General features: G+C 39.8%; 1 protein-coding gene across 1 annotated transcript in view; it reads right to left on the bottom strand.

Moving 5' to 3' along the window:
* LOC136883173 (uncharacterized) overlaps positions 1-15948 on the bottom strand; it is a 45499-nt gene extending 29551 nt beyond the window's left edge. Inside the window, exon 1 of the mRNA XM_068229663.1 lies at positions 15778-15948. The gene's annotated coding sequence lies outside the window, so the exon portion shown is untranslated. The remainder of the gene's footprint in view (positions 1-15777) is intronic.
* Positions 15949-16472: the final 524 nt, after the last annotated feature.

The raw sequence follows: 16472 nt of genomic DNA, 5'->3' as shown, positions 1-16472 counted from the left end.
TCAGCTCATCGTTGGAGAAAACAATGGAAAGGCTGGAGGGTGTTTCCAAGGTTTCTCGGGAAATAAGAAGAAAGGATCAGCAGTTACAAAATTTATTTTATAAATAATGTAGAAACAACAACAAGGACTAGAGAGATTTTATCAATAATCAATAATTGAATATGATATTCCAGCGCATGGCCTTGAGCCAAAAGTAGCCACAGGCTTTGCGCATACAATTATTAGTAAGTAAGGCAGTTGTCTTACGATAGCTGAGAAAATCAGAATACAGTATCTGAATGATTACATTAATTTCAAGGCTGGTTAAAACCAGACCGATAATTAAGTTGAATCATCATGAATAATTAGAAAAATATTAAAGTTATCAAAAGAACAAAGTTGAATGTCCGGAATTTTGATGAGAAAATTTCCACAGTAACGCTACGATTCTTGAGTTGAATTTTACAGCAATCAATTCTCCACCGGGGAGTAAAAACTTCAAAGAAAAAAGGGGACCCTTTGTCCAGCAACTTCATTTATCCAGTAGTAAGCTGAAATTAATCACTTTTATAGACGAACCAGCGGACACATAAACAAAATGTGTCCATAGACACGCCTGGCTGAAAAAGTCATTAAAAATTCAGCAGATCTCGCTGCAAAGAAGACCAAAACTTAGGCTGGCGTTATTCTCATGTTCAAGTGGAAAATACAAAGGCCGGCAAGGGCCACATGAAGTGCAGTTATGCTGGTTGACAACTCATGCTTATAGCGCTTAACACATGAGCGGAGAGCGAGGTGATTGACCTCGAACAAACTGCAGCAAAGCACATGCTGGCGAGAAGTCCTATTCCATAATGCGTGCGGCAAATATGTTGCCAAAAGAAAGTGCTGACGTAGAGTACCAGCGGCGATTCCGGCCAGACCCGGAGTGTGAAGGCAAAGCATTCCCGTCGGCTTCATCCTTAAATAGCGCTGTGGAAGGTTCCAGATGGGACGCAACACAGTGCTATAAAACTAACGGAAGTAATTACAAATCTACGCATGAAAATCTTAACAATAAATAACAAAATAGTGAGGAACAGGGAGCCCAGAAAGAATATTTAAAAATTATTAATTAATTAATATAACAAAGACGAGATGCAAGTAACAAAAATGACCAATGAAAGGACAGAAAAGCGCGGTAGGATACAATTTCGGTACCAATCATAAGGAAAGTTGCCAGTGACGTAAACAGTCATGCCAAGGTGCTGCAACCAATCAACACCCAAGAAGGAATGACGTAAGGCAGCGAAGAAAAGAAAGAAAATATACAAGCAGAGTTCGTTTAACCTGTGACATGATTGCACGTCGCAGGAAAATTGTAATCAATTAACGAAACGTAACCAGACTGAAACAACTAATTAAGGTAAGAAGAACATCAAACTTAAACTCAGAAAAAATAGGAGAGGTACCGAAAATAGCGAAGATTACAAACAAATGGTACGTTCATGAACGCATGAACCAATCGTCATACGATAAGCATACGGTATCTATTTCTGATGAAGACTATTTGCATGCCTGCCAAGTGTGGTCAACGTTTCAGATACCGACCTTAGGTCAGTATGCTGACTTGTAATTTAAGGTGGATACACTTTTACTCTGAGATGTGTTCAAGAAGTTTCGTAAAATGTGTGTATCTCTTTACGGATTAGACCCTTGCTATTACTATACAACACCCGGTCTGTCGTGGAATGCGATGCTCAACTGTACCCGTGTTCAACTTGATCTTCTAACGGATGTCGACATGCTTTTGTTTTTCGAACGCGGCATTCGCAGCGGACTAGTTTTGCTTGTCCACAGGCATGCTATCGCGAATAATCCCTACCTCGACAACTATAATTCAGAAAAAGAAAATTCCTATCTGATGTATTTCGATGTCAATAATCTGTATGGTTGGGCCATGTCACAGTCATTACCGTGTAAAGATTTTGAATGGCTAACAGAAAGTAAAATTCATCATTTTGATGTTTTTGAAGCTGCTAAAGATTCTCACCGCGGCTACGTGTTGGAAGGTTTTCTTGCATACCCTTCTTACCTACACGATTCACATTCTGACCTTCCTTTTTGTGTTGAAAAAATCCACCTGACATACATCGAAACACACTAAACTTCTGGCCACTCTTTTTTCCGAATAAGCGCTATGTTATCCACATACAATGCCTCTTCAGTTTCTCGAATACGGCTTACAGTTAGAGTGTATTCATCGTATCGTTGCGTTTAAGCAGGAGGCATGGCTTAAACCGTACATAGATTTAAATACTGAACATCGTCAACGTGCTGCCACAGCATTTGGGAGTACGTTTTTCAAACTGATGAATAACTCGATCTATGGCAAAAGTATGGAAAATGTACGCAAACATCGTGACATTCATTTAATTAATCAATGGGAGGGTCGATATGGCACACACGAGTACATCTCAAAACCGAATTTCAAAGCCTATCATGTTATTGATCGTGACCTTATTTCTGTTGAAATGAAAAAACAAAAAATCGTCTATGCGAAGCCAATTTATTTGGGAATGGCTACACTTGATTTTTCAAAATTAAAAATGTATGATTTTCATTTTGGATTTGCAAAGCAATAGTTTTCTGATCTTACACTTTTGTATATGGATACAGATAGCTTCATTTATCATATACGGAAGACGAACGTCTATGATGTGATGCGAAACCATTCGCAATACTTTGACACTCTACATTTTCACCTAGTAATCCGTTCAAGATTCGGCCACAGAACAAGAAAGTCATAGGGCTTATGAAAGATAAAGGCAGTGTGAATATCATGACTGAGTTTGCTGGTTTAGCACCAAAAATGTATGCCTATGACACTCAAAATTCGCAGTCTGTTAAAAAAGCAAAAGGCGTACGTTGAAGCGTCGTTAGCTTCAACACCATCGCGATGTAATCACCTCTAGAAATGCCGCTTTCTGTATGCAAAAAATATTAAATCACGAAAACATCATGTGTGTACAAAATAAATGTTCACTGCTTGCTTGCGATGACAAACGTGTATGGGATAGCGATTACCTTACTAGTGTTCCATGAGGATACAGCATCAACATAAACTTGTACATACAAGAAGGGAAAAGGTACACGAGCATAGTAAGATAAAACATTTACATGCAAGAATTGGATCGGGAAGGGAGAAGTACACAAACATCACTGCGGCAAAAAGATTCAAGATCAAATTTTCACATACAAGATATAAATAAATAATGTAGAATTGGCATATTCTTTAATTTTAGATTAACTATTACCTTCTCCTCCTCCTTCTACCGCTCCTTCATCTTAAATACTCGAAGAAGAAGAGTAAATATCTCAAGAACGAAGGTGTTCAGCATTTTCGTAACTATGTTATCGTCTCAGAAGAGCAGCTCAGTAAGTATGTTGAGAAGGGAATTCTTTTTCTGAACAGTGTTCGATTCTAGTCTTGCAATGCAGTGTTCTGAACATCGAACTATAGTATGCGATTTTGTGTTCTCAACACTTGTTGTGTTTCTAGTCATAATATGATCACAACAGCAGTATGTGTTCAAGTCTAAACATGCACAATAACGTCATCGCTTCAGCACGTGCACACTCTTGCCTTCGCGGTTCATGTTCGATAGAGATGTGTCTTGACAGAGGAGGAAGAGCAGCTCAGTAAGTATGTGGAGAAGGAATTTTTTTCTGAACAGTGTTTGATTCTAGTCTTGCAATGCAGTGTTCTACAACATCAAACTATAGTATGCGATTTTGTGTTCTCAACACTTGTTGTAATATGTTTTGAACAGCAGCTTCGTAAGTATGTGTGTACAAATCTAAGCATGCGCAATAACTTCATCGCTGTCACACGTGCACACACTTGCTTTCGCGATGCATGTTTAAACTTGTTCGATAAAGCTATGCATCAACAGGGGAGGAGGACGAAGAGCAGGAAGAGTAAGAGGTCATAATAGCCGCGGCCTCCATCTTGTGTAGTAGCCTCTTGTGTAATTAGCGTCGGGAAGGGCATCTTGACTTAAACTAAGGACAGTCCCCATCAAGATGGTAGATGAGAGGTTAGGTTCGCGAAAGCACTAAAACTTTTGTTGTTTAATCATGACAGCTGACGGAATTTTTTGGCAGCTGTCAAAAAGCACGTAGGTTTGTTTCCAAACAAGAGCACGTAGAATTTGTCAAATTGCCCACCACCACATGTCAAAAGATGAGGTTTAGTGTCGTAAAAATAGCAGCACGATGCTCTGTTGATAAAGGATGGCGGATGAAAGCTGTCAGAAAAGCACGTAGCTGTCAAAAAGCAAGTGAATTTTTTAACTTTCCCGCCACTACGTAGGTAAAGTAGCAGCCATAAGGTTCAGCCCCGTCAGGATAGTGGCACTGAGGTTAGCGATACAAGATGGCGGATGACAGCCGTCAAAAAGCACGTGGAACTTCAAATTTCGCGCGCCTCAGGTTGAGGTTTATTGCCGTAAAGAGGGCAGCACTGAGGTTAGCGATGCAAGGTTGCGGATGACAGCTGTAAAATTTCACGCTAAGATTCGAATTTCCCGCCCGTGGGTTTTAGTGCCGTAAAAATGAGAGCACTGAGGTCTAGCCCCGTCAAGATAGCGACACTGAGGTTAGCGATGCATTGTTGTTTAAAGATGGCCGATGACAGCTGTCAAAAAAGCACGTGGCTTTGTTTACAAACAGGAGCTCGTGGCTTTGTTTACACAAAAAGCACGTGGGCATGACGTGATGGTCACGTGGCCGAGGTCAATAACCTCGGGGTCAATGGCCTCGGGTGCTAACTCAGCGAATCCAGAAGGCCCACTGCTCCCCTACTTACGTGATAAAATCAGCTGTAATTCAAGTGACAAGTGTCTCGCATTTATCATGAGGAAAATAGACAGGAAGCTGTCGCTCGAACGTGTAGAAATTTAGGATGAGTTATACGTAATGTAAAGACATTTAAAAGCAAAAAAAATGTATATTAAGATGTATAACGCCTTGGTGAGGCCGAAACTCGAATACGCGAGCGTGGTGTGGAGTGCTGGATGCAAAATGCATGTATATCAACTTGAAAGGTTGCAAAAAATACTGTACTTGAAACATTTACATTTTAAAAGAACATCCCAATATCCACCTCTGGTTTCGTACAACGATTTATTTTTAATTTAGAAATGGAGAGTTTATAAGACCGAAAGCAGGAAGATGTGGTAAAGATAATTTATAAAATGATAAATTCGCAAGTTGATAATCCTGAGTTCCTCTCCCTTCTGAATTACCATGAGCCGCGCTCGGACTCAGATGTCATATAATATTTTCAAATAGGAAATCTAAGCTTCCACCTCCAGCACTTTACATACTGTGCAGTGTGTTGAAAAGAACTCTGCTGTTATTGTGACGACAATTCTGTAGCAAGCAATAAAATGAATAAGTTTGAAAAAATCACGGTTAATATCTTGGGTTAAAATCTGGAAACAAAAATATTAATTTGTCTGAAACCACTTGACTTACGAGATTGAAATTTTACATGATGTTTTTTTCTCACGTGTCTTAGAGATTAAATAAAGAGATAATGCACCCCTAAGGGATTCTGACACGAGGGCGAGACCTAAAACCATAAACATTCGCATCTCTAAAACTATTTTATATACAAGAATGAAATTTCACATGATGGTTGCTCCAATATATCTTAGATTTCATCAAGATTGCTCTTGTAGAACAACTCGTCCTTAAGGGGTTTGGATTGAGAGAGGTGCAAGTGGAATCTTACGACTAAATTATTCTTCCGTCCAAACCGTTCGATGTACGAATTTGTTCTTTTACCAGAACATTGGATGTTTCGGATACCAAATATGATATAATTCAAAATATTTCACGTATGTAAGTATTCTGAAGTTTTAAAACTAACTTTTGGACCAAAATTATGACATTTTTTCAATTATCTGTAAAACTCACTGGTTTAACATAAATAACTTTGTGTACGAATTAATGAAATAATTTTGAGGCTATATATGCCCACCATCCACGGTACCTTCGTATTCTTGACCATGTTGAATGTCGCATTTTGTGAGATTTAATCTCTCAAATTACAAATAAATTTTCCAGGATGTTTATAATTATATATACGCTAAATATAAAAGGAGGGTCCATCTCAATGTATATCAGAGTAAGTGGTGCTCCCTCTATACACACAACATGATATGTACTAGATTTTAAATAAGAAGTGGTCTTGTAACTGTTCGACTGAATTACAAGCGTTCCTCATCATCAATTATTTCACTTTCTTTATTCTATTCCGTCACCGATTTTCGTTATTACTTATTTATCGCTCACACCATTTCGATCCATTAAGTGTGTATTATATGAAATTAGAATTGATCATGTTTTTGTGTATTAGAATTAACGGTAAAACTTGTACATACGGTGAGATTGTCGAAATACATAAGATGTAATTTATTTAGAAGCTGGCATAATTGGGCAAGGAGTGTGGACTTACATGAGGCTGACGGTAGCGTTGTGACGGTCTGAAGAAGCGGGAAGATTTTAAACAAACCGTCACCACGTGGGATGTGCAGCGGAGACACTATTAGCTATTTCATCCTCATCAGGACGCGCAGATCTCCTACGGGCGTCAAATCAAAAGACCTGAATCTGGCGAGCCGAACTTGTCCTCGGATAGTCCCGGCACTAAAGCCATACGCCATTTCATTTTTTGTTGTACATTCAGAAACTCCCTTCTGTACTGTTCTTGTGTTTCGTAGGAGTGGGGAATTGATGGCAGAAAAAGCCACGTGACCGGGTAAGGTCCATGCCTTGGAGAGTGACCCTATCGATCTACATCTATACTCTGATCTCTGGATCTCAACTAAACCTTACATTGCGAAATCGCCCTGGAAAGGCAAAGTATCGCAAGCGACAACATATGAATTTTACAGGAGAGATAAAAACTGATAGACTGATTGCAGTAGAATATTTAGAAAGGAACATTTATATCCTCGTCCATTTGTGGTAATAGATCACTGAGTTTGGCGTCGTAAGATATCTCCTTGTTGGATATCATCACCCATCAGTCGTCAGAGGCAAACTCAGCTTCTGCAGTAACTCACAGCAACTCACTCCTCCGCAGAGGCTAACTGATCGTGATGGAGTTGTTTTGTCTATGTTCCACTTCTTAGTACATGTTCAACGACACACCAACACATTGAAGGTGTGTAACCACCGAGTGCCATCTTCAGGTTTCCCGACGGTGGGATTCAAACCCACTACCTCGGAATGCGCGACTGTTACCACATGGCAGACTTGCTCTGTTAAAGTACTCTTAACCATCCGCTACAACACTTTTGTTGCATCTGCTACATTTTGTTGTACATTGTCCGGCTCCATGGCTAAATGGTTAGTGTACTGGCCTTTGGTCAAAGGCGTCCCGGGTTCGATTCCCGGCAGGGTCGCGAATTTTAACCATCATTGGTTAATTTTGCTGGCACGGGGGCTGGGTGTATGTGACGTCTTCATCATCATTTCGTCTTCATCAGGACGCGCAAGTCTCCTACGGGCATTAAATCAAAAGTCCTGCACCTGGCGAGCCGAACTTGTCCTCGGATACTCCCGGCACTAAAAGCCATACGCCATTTCATATTTTGTTGTCCATTCAGAAACCACCTTCTGCACTGTTCTTGTGTTTCGTCCTTTCTGTTCTCAGTTTCCTTATTCGTAACACTATGAACACTGAACAGTCCCTCGCGTTTGTCCTCTTGTTGTCGCAAACTTTAGTTTCGAATTTTCAGCGGCATGATTCACTTCGTTCACGAATGGTAGGAATATGTACTGACGATGTTTAGCTACTGACCGCATTTGTCTGTCTCTTCCCACCCCTCGTCAGCTGGCAATCAACATGCGATAGATCCGCCCCTAGACTTTGCCTTATGTTTCAAGTGCCACATTGATCTGACGCAGTTATAAGACAACATCACGAACAAGGAAACTGTTCGTTTCATGTTAAAACATGTCACTAACTCAGGTGCTTACGATCATTTCTTTATTCATTTGACGCTTACTAAACTTCGCCAGAATGTGCAGAGGAGTTCGATGTCGTCAAGGCGAAAAAGTTGATAGAACCATAAATACCAAATATTGTAAGTAGAGCGAATGAAGCAACTGGGAAATCTTCTATTAGGTCACCGGCATCAAGGAAGGCCGACTGGACCGGTTCGATGAGATTCGCTTATAGAAGCGGAAAATCTGTACGTGCCGCCAGGCGAAGCAGAACTGAAATGTCAGTCCGCGGAGTGGCGACATGCTGAACACCAAGGAGGTAGAAGGTCCGTCAGAATCCTTCCCCAGATTGCCTGGTATGGTGTCAGGGATGTCATTGTTTGCAACTTTGTTCCACATGGCAGAACAGTGACCGCACAGTACTGCAGGGACTTCCTGGTGCGACAGGGACGACGTGGCGTTAGGGAGAAACGTCCGGATCTTGGGGACAGTGCAATAATCCTGCACGACAATACAAAACCACATAAAACAGAGTGTGTAGGGCAGCTACTGCGACGTTGGGATGGGAGAATTGGAGTACCCACCATACTTTCCCGACATTTCGTCCTGTGACATTGATCTTATATCAGTTTAACATGCCGTAATAAACGTTTGAATGCAGGCCTGTCACTTCTCGGAAATTCATGAAGGAATAGTGAAATCGATTACCAATTGCCGTGCGAATAACGGGTACATATGCTAGTTAACTGATAAGAAATTTTGGAATCATTTGACAAAGCTCACTTCACAGGGAGAAATACAACTAATTATGCCCAGAAAGAAGTTCGCCTGGCTATTGCCAGAGTGGAAACGACATGAGGCACGGTCATCCATTAAGAAGACGCGGGAAGCCAACCACGGAATTAACTAAATACGCCCGTGAAACAAGCAGGAAAAATTAACGAATAACACCACTGTGATCGGGAAAAGAGGAGGAATCTCTGGTGTGAGTTTCAGAAAAAATGACCTAACGGTACAAAAGTCGGGACGAGATTGCACAACAAGGGGACGCGTTATCCCGTGTTACTTGATTTTGTATAAATACTCTCTCTTCCACGAGGGAACCCAATCAGCATTCATCGGTCCGAAAGGGTGACCGCGCGACAGTCGACATCAAGGAGAGAACTTCCAGAAGTTCAAGAATTAGGTGACTTGAGATGTCGAAAACCGTATTGGCTTAATGGAGGCAGGAAAAGGCAAAGTGATGAGAAAACTTTAAATAACAGTAATGCTGCAGTGCGACGGGAACATTCTGACACCGTGTATAAGTGATTACGAAGGTTTTAATGAACTTCTGTAATGGAGATTAAAATCTGTCTGTTTGTCTATTCTCTTAACACGATCTTTTGGTTACCTGACCACGCGGGAAATATTTGTTTTGGACTGAAGAGGCGAGGCGAAAATTATCTCTTCCCACAGATACGCAGGCTGTTAGACGCTAGTAGCCTCATGCGCTCTAAGCAGTCACAAAGTTAGAAGGGTTATGTACCTTACCTTTCATTTCTGTATGTTCCAAGTGTTATTGCAATAGATTATAATTGTTCAGAAGAAGAATTAATTCGTGTTGCATCCAGATAAGTGCAGAGTCACTGTAATTGATAAGTTAGTTTAAGTGAACAATGCCACCTATCATAATGAGGCCCTAAGTATCAGAGGTTAGTGTTTTGCTAAATGTAGCCGAAATGACGCCACATCAGTTAGCACCATTACAGGTCTGTTTAATTAAAATATTATGTATTTTACTTAGAAATCGAATGTTTGTCCTGTTAAATTAGTTACTAAATAATGACACTGCGTTCTAAATGCAGCGTGTGTAAAATATAAGTCCGTAGCAATGATGATTTTGTGTCTTCAGGATGTGCCCCTGGAAGCACTCTAGGTGCGATGTTCGGTCACTACGTTGCCGTAAGACGCGCACAACTGTGTTAGTTTTCTTGAAATGTGAAATTAAATCGTACAATACAAATCAGGTTAATATCGCACACTGAGAATAACACGGCCACAACTCAAAAGAGGTAAATTTTACAGGAGAGAGATTTGAAAGTTTGCTTCTTGTATATAAAATCAGATTATTCATAAATCAAAGTAACTGTTTACTACAATTACTTCGGTATTTACACTTTTTAATTTGGTCTACATACGCTTTGATTTATGCAATTGTATGCGATATAATCTGATTTATATTAATAAAATTTGTACTTGTGGCCTTATAATACCAGCAAGGTAGAAGATTTACTAACATTACTTCGAAATTGTAATGGAAAGTATGAATACCAACTTGCATAATGATCACAAGCACACTTTATTCTGCAACATTTACTACACAATAACTTAACCAAAACCAATTTTAGTATATTCAAAGTACAATAATTATGTCAACATAATTCTACAGCTCCTCACATTGATAATCAGCTTCCGTAAGGTCCGCTTGTCTGTCCTCTTCATTTTGATCATGAGCTTGTAGGCTTTTAAAGAACTGGTGATGAACTCTAGGAATGACACCAGCTGAACACAAGTCGAGGAGGTCCTTAAGCTTGCTCAAAGATATTTTGGGTGGACATGAATAAGCCTGTTCCAGAAGTGGTAAACTTGGACGTCCTCGCAGTTTTCCTCTTACGTGTATTGTTTTAAAGTCCTGGTCTTCATAGTCTGTTTTGTAGAACAGAACGTTGGGTGAATCCTTTCTTGTTTCGATGATTTTGAAGGAATTCCATTTCACTTTCTGGCCATCTTCGTTGACTGTGAAATTCTTACCCATATTCTTCGCCAGTTGTTTAAAATCTTTAATGTCCTCCGTAGCAAGCTCTCTTACAACGTAGGGCTTTCCTTCTTTCTTAGCTAACTGTATCAGAGGCACCCACTGCGTTGGTGTACAAATTGGGCCTGATTTCAAACTCCTTGCTTTCTGCTTCTCGATTGTAGAATGCATACTATCTCCTTCGTTCTGTGTATGTCCAGCTATCAAATATTTATGGATAATTTGTGGAATACTAAGTGTCTGTACAGCAAAGAGGTACAAAGATGCTATAAATTTATTCTTATTTTGTCCACCAGCATTATCTGAATAAAATACAACACGTTGATTCTGGCAATGTTCTTCTAGAAAAGTCAAAACACAAGTTCCAATTTCATTGACTCCACGATTAGCTATGGATTCGTTCCAAAAGAAACAGTACCCTTCCTTCTTTCCGATATCATAAACAGTAAAATTATAACAATTCAACTTTCTCTTATAGTACAAAACTGAAATATCACCACATGGTGCTTGAAGGACTGCCTGTAAATCAAAGCATGATACAGTCAATGACCCTTCCTTAGCAAGAACACTATCTTTGGATTTCTCTTCTCTACTTAGAAGTTTGTTTCTGCAATGGTCTTCATACATTGCTCGTTTCTGTTCCTTTTCTTCATCACTGGCATTTTTGTAACTTTCACAGAGCGCACACTGATCTTTCTTTGGCACAAAAAAAGAAATATTGAAGTCTGTATTGAAAAATTCCCTATATAAACTGAGCTTCACTGAAGGAAGTCCGCTTTTGGTTTGATTTTCCAGATACAGTCGGTACATCTCAGCAACTGTTAAGCTCCCATCTAGATACTTATACTCTTTACTTGTTTGAGCTCGAAGATAATGAGACTCTTTTCTGGGGAACGAGCGTATATGGTTTCTAACCTGTTCCTTCAACGCCTCATCAACATTATGCTTTGTGTGTTTTCCGCGTTTCTCCTTCTCTAAAACTCCATGTTCGTCAACTTTATTCCAGCAGTTCCTTATGAACTTATCTCCTACATCAAGAGTTTTCATAAAAAAACTGCTTACAGACCCTTATTTTATTTCCATCTACAAGGAAGTAGTACGCAATATTACATCCCCTCTGGCTGCCTTCTTCTGAATATCTGTACCTTGGTTACACTTTTTGGGAGTGACCCCTCTAGGAATGTGCCTATTTGCAGCGGCAAATATTGCTTTAACAAATCTACAGTAGTTGTTGACAACAGGAGGAATCCATCTTATGCTGCTATCAAGATCAGCAGAGAAACTGTCACAGTTAGCTTTGACAAAATTCCACCGCGGAAGAGGAGACGATCTAATAATGGGGATTTGAGCGCCTGTTTCCAAAAGAACAGGGCGGTGCTGACTGTGTGGGAAGTTTGTGAGCACTCTACGAATAGCAGGTAAACTGTATCCCTGGTGATCAGTGGACACAAGACATAAGTCAGGATTGGTTTCTGTATTCCACCCTGCTGATTTAAAGGAGCCTTTTTCCTTTGGGTTGAAGATGTGCTGAATATTGGACAAGTCTGACCATTCAATAAGTTTTTCTCCACAAAGGTCATTTGATCTGTATCCCCATTGGGTGTGATGGCTGTTAAAGTCACCCACATAGGCAGCAGGATGTGCAAAGTTTGGAAGCATATTATCAGGCCATGGGATACCTGGAGGTTTATAAGTGTTCACAACTGTCAAGTTGTTAACCTGAGTCACAATGTTAGAAATGTTGTTCTCATGGTGTGTAGAGACTAGATGAGCATCCATGATGGAGTTGCAAACATAGGTCGCAGAACCGTATGATTGATGATAAGCAGCGGGATGATCCTGTATTGTTCGTGTCCATTTTGATACATCCAAAATCACAGAATAAGGCAAAACTGATGAACACAACGCACAGAAGTTTCTCTACTATAGTCACTAAGGAATTCCCTCCAATTCAATGTAAATAATAAGTACATTATTAATGACAATAAGGAAACTGGATTTACATTGTAGCAACAAGAGCCCTCCATTCAGAAATGTGAGTGTAATAAGGCCACAACTTAAGATGCGTACCTGCACAACAGTGAATTGGTATGGAATGCAAGTATAATACAGCCATATGTCAAAATGTGGCTGTATTGTTCTCACCACTAAGATTAAGAAACCAAAATGTTATAAGGAATTATCTGCCCTCAGATGGAAAAAAATTAAAATATATGTATGGCCATGTTACACTAAATAGAGCATGACTAGATGATATTATTACTTGAATAAAACGAAAAAAAATTTTTTTTGAGATGTGGCCTTATAATTCTCAGTATGCGATATGTTGACGCCGGTGAAAGTTGTAATAATGATAAAGTAAAGATAACAATTATAACTGTGTTAAAATCAAATAATAATTATAATAATCACATTCACGCTAGGAGTAGACGGAGACAGTAATAATAATACTACTAATAATAACAATAATGCACTCAGAAATCGTGAGAGCAACCTTTCCAGTTTCATATCGAAATCCAGTGAAGTGAGAATTTTTTTTCCCATTTGGACTTTTATTATTGTGACATCCTGTATTTGAGTATCTGAGTTGCTGTCTGCGGTCTTGTCTTCCCAGCTCTGGAACGTTGGACTGTTAGATCGACACCGTAGTACTGTTCGTTAAGAGTGAGAAAATGTGCGCTTTTACATTTGATCGAGTATTTCATATGATAACATTGCTTTTAATCGCTACTTTCCTACTGACGTTTCTGTAACGACCTATGTTGACAAGTCACAAAGTCAGCCTATCTGAGAATATCGTAGCGAAGCGCAGGTACATCAGCTAGTAGAAAATTAAAATGAACGCCGCCACTGTGAGGCTCCAAATAACACTCCAGATATGTGTCATTGTAAACTCTCTAGTAAAATAAACTTTCAGCACGATACGCTGGGTAAACTCTCAATCTAGCAAAGTAATTTTCTCACCCGCAATGTTTCAAATTCGAGATGCTTTTCGCCTCGGAAAAATATAGAATAAAATTCAATTTCCAACCAGGAAATACTGCCTCGACCGTGTGGGAGGTCGGCTGTAACAAAGTGCACTTCGCTGGTATCAAATGGAATCACCAACTGGACTTAACTGACTTTATTTACAGTCTTACGTAAAATAAAAATCATGGGAGAAAATCGCTTGTAATTAAAATATGCATTACAACGCCCTCACTTACATTTGACATCTCTTCCATTCCTCAATCGCTCTTTTTAACATAATTCAGGCTCGCTACAAGATGTCGCTCCTCTTATACAGCATGTCTCTGAAATATTGCACATCAACATATACACGCTGTCAACAAAAATTCCTCTCCATCAAACTACAGGGCCTTTTCCCTTCGTCATCCTGCTTAGAACTTCCCACTCATAAAATGCAGAGTTTACTCTGCCTCAAACTTGCTTCCTACTTATTCACATAAATATTTCATTCCTTATTTCGATCCATTACTTCTTCAGCTTGATCAGATTTTAAGTACAATTCATCCTATAACCAGACAACGTCATGATAACGTCACAGTAGTCTGCGAAAATTTAGAGAAGCTACTCATTTCGATCACTGATTTTGAAGACTTTAGTCTGGAGCGTGGCAATGAATCATGGACGTTAACTAGCTCAGAAAGAAAGAGAACAGAAGCTTTTGAAATGTGGTGTTACAGAAGAAAGCTGAAGGTAAGTTGGGTACGTCGATTCGCGAATTAAGAGATATTGAATCGAAATGGTGAGAGGAGATCGATTTGGTTAAATTAGACGAGAAGAAGAGATAGAATTGTAGGACAAACCTTACGGTACCCACGATTTGTTCACTTCGTGTTTGAGGAAAGCGTAGACGGTAAGATCCGTAAGGGTAGACCAATGTGTGAATGTGAGAAGCAGATTAGAGCAGATGTAGGATGCAGTAGTTACAGAAATGAAAATTTAACACAGTATAGGGTGGCATGGAGAGCGGGATCGTACCAGTTTACGGACTGATGACATAAACGACAACATGAACAACGGCAGGCCTTCCATTTGCCTGACACGAAAATGAGAAACGACGAAAATCCACGTATGAGGGTTTTCTGCAGGGAGACTCGAACCCACTATATCCCGAATGCACAGCTCGTAACGCGTAGTGAACTCGCTCGGTGGTAGTACGACGTAAGTCCTCACATTACTCCGTATCGCTACCATAGGTGACTACTTAACAACAAGCGGCTTCTGTATATTTGTCTTCAAAATGGCACGAACCCTGGGCCGTACGCTCTGTACGAGGCAATAATTTTATTAGTTTTTTCTCGTAAAGACAGCAAATATATCGACACGAGTTTGACGTATTACAAATACCACCGGACTGATCCAGGAGTGAGCCTGCCAACTTGGCTCTGCCATCTGAGCCACTCAGCCGGCGAGTACACAGTTTATAACGTTTCACTGCTTCATCAGTTGCTCATTTTCAAAGGGACCCAACATTAGTGGTCCTACAGTACACAGACACGAAGTTGTGAATACGGGTCAGGAAGGGCATCGGACCGTAAAACTGTTTCAAATCCTCATCAGTTGAGGAAAAGGGCAGGAAGAGAACAAGCCAAGTGCGTAGAAGGTAAGAAGAGTGAGAGTAGCTGCATGTCAGGCCCTTTGCTGTTTAGCCGTAGCTCGTAGACTAGTAGAAGGGAACATCGAAATTGTCACGCAAGGAGTCAATATGGCCCCAAATGCTTGAACAAGGTAGTTGAGCCACTATTATTATTATTATTATTATTATTATTATTATTATTATTATTATTATTATTATTATTATTATTATTATTAAGGGCCCAGGCGCTACGTTCCCAGTCCTAGCCCCGTTCCGTTCCACTATCGCTATAAGAGCTGAAGTTGCGGCGTAATAAAACAGCAAAGAAGAAAGTAAGCAACTACTTTAAGGTACCCTACTGCAGTAGACTATTAACGGTAGTATTTCCAGATTTACTGGTCGGAGCTGCATCACTTACCTGATCAAGCTCCTTGTAGGTAGGATGAAGCTTCTTCAATCAGAGAATGAGCAAACTTCAGCCACAGTAAATGCGAAGCAAGAACTAACACTCCTGTCCCTCTTATCTCCTACTTGGTTATCAGAGCTGCGATTAGCAGCATCCGTACCCACTTCCTTGAAGTACTGCATATTTTCCTCGACAATGACGCTTTTAGACTTCGCTGCAGAACAGAGGAAGAATTAATTTACAGACCTAAACCAGCTCTTACATTTGTTATGCCAATAATTGTTTAAATATTGCACTAAAATATGCAGGCCTCGGCTTATGTATGCATGTATGTATTGTACCAGGAAATGATTATGGGGTCAGAGCATGGGAAGGATCTCAGGTAGTGTTCGGTTACTTATTGGAGCAGGTACAGAGATGGATAGTATTGCAGGGCGAATAATAGATGGTAAAATATTTTCGACAATATTTATTAACAATATTAATGAAAGTCACCCAGCAGTTGAATCGTCAAACGCTAATTTTCATTCAATATTTCCAGAGATGCAAAATAAAATATCGATGTTCTAGTATTCAGAGCCATCCGCTTGATTAAAAATTGTCCAAAATAAATATCACTCTTTTAGAGATCGTAAACTCCCAACAGTTCATCTAATATCTTTGAAATGGATTTAAATACCAAAATAACACTTTGCACCTTGACTTTC

The sequence above is a fragment of the Anabrus simplex genome, chromosome 11 (assembly GCF_040414725.1).
Source record: "Anabrus simplex isolate iqAnaSimp1 chromosome 11, ASM4041472v1, whole genome shotgun sequence".
NCBI lineage: Eukaryota > Metazoa > Arthropoda > Insecta > Orthoptera > Tettigoniidae > Anabrus > Anabrus simplex.
Note: the sequence above shows the minus strand (reverse complement) of the source record. Positions and strands in the feature narration are given on the sequence as shown.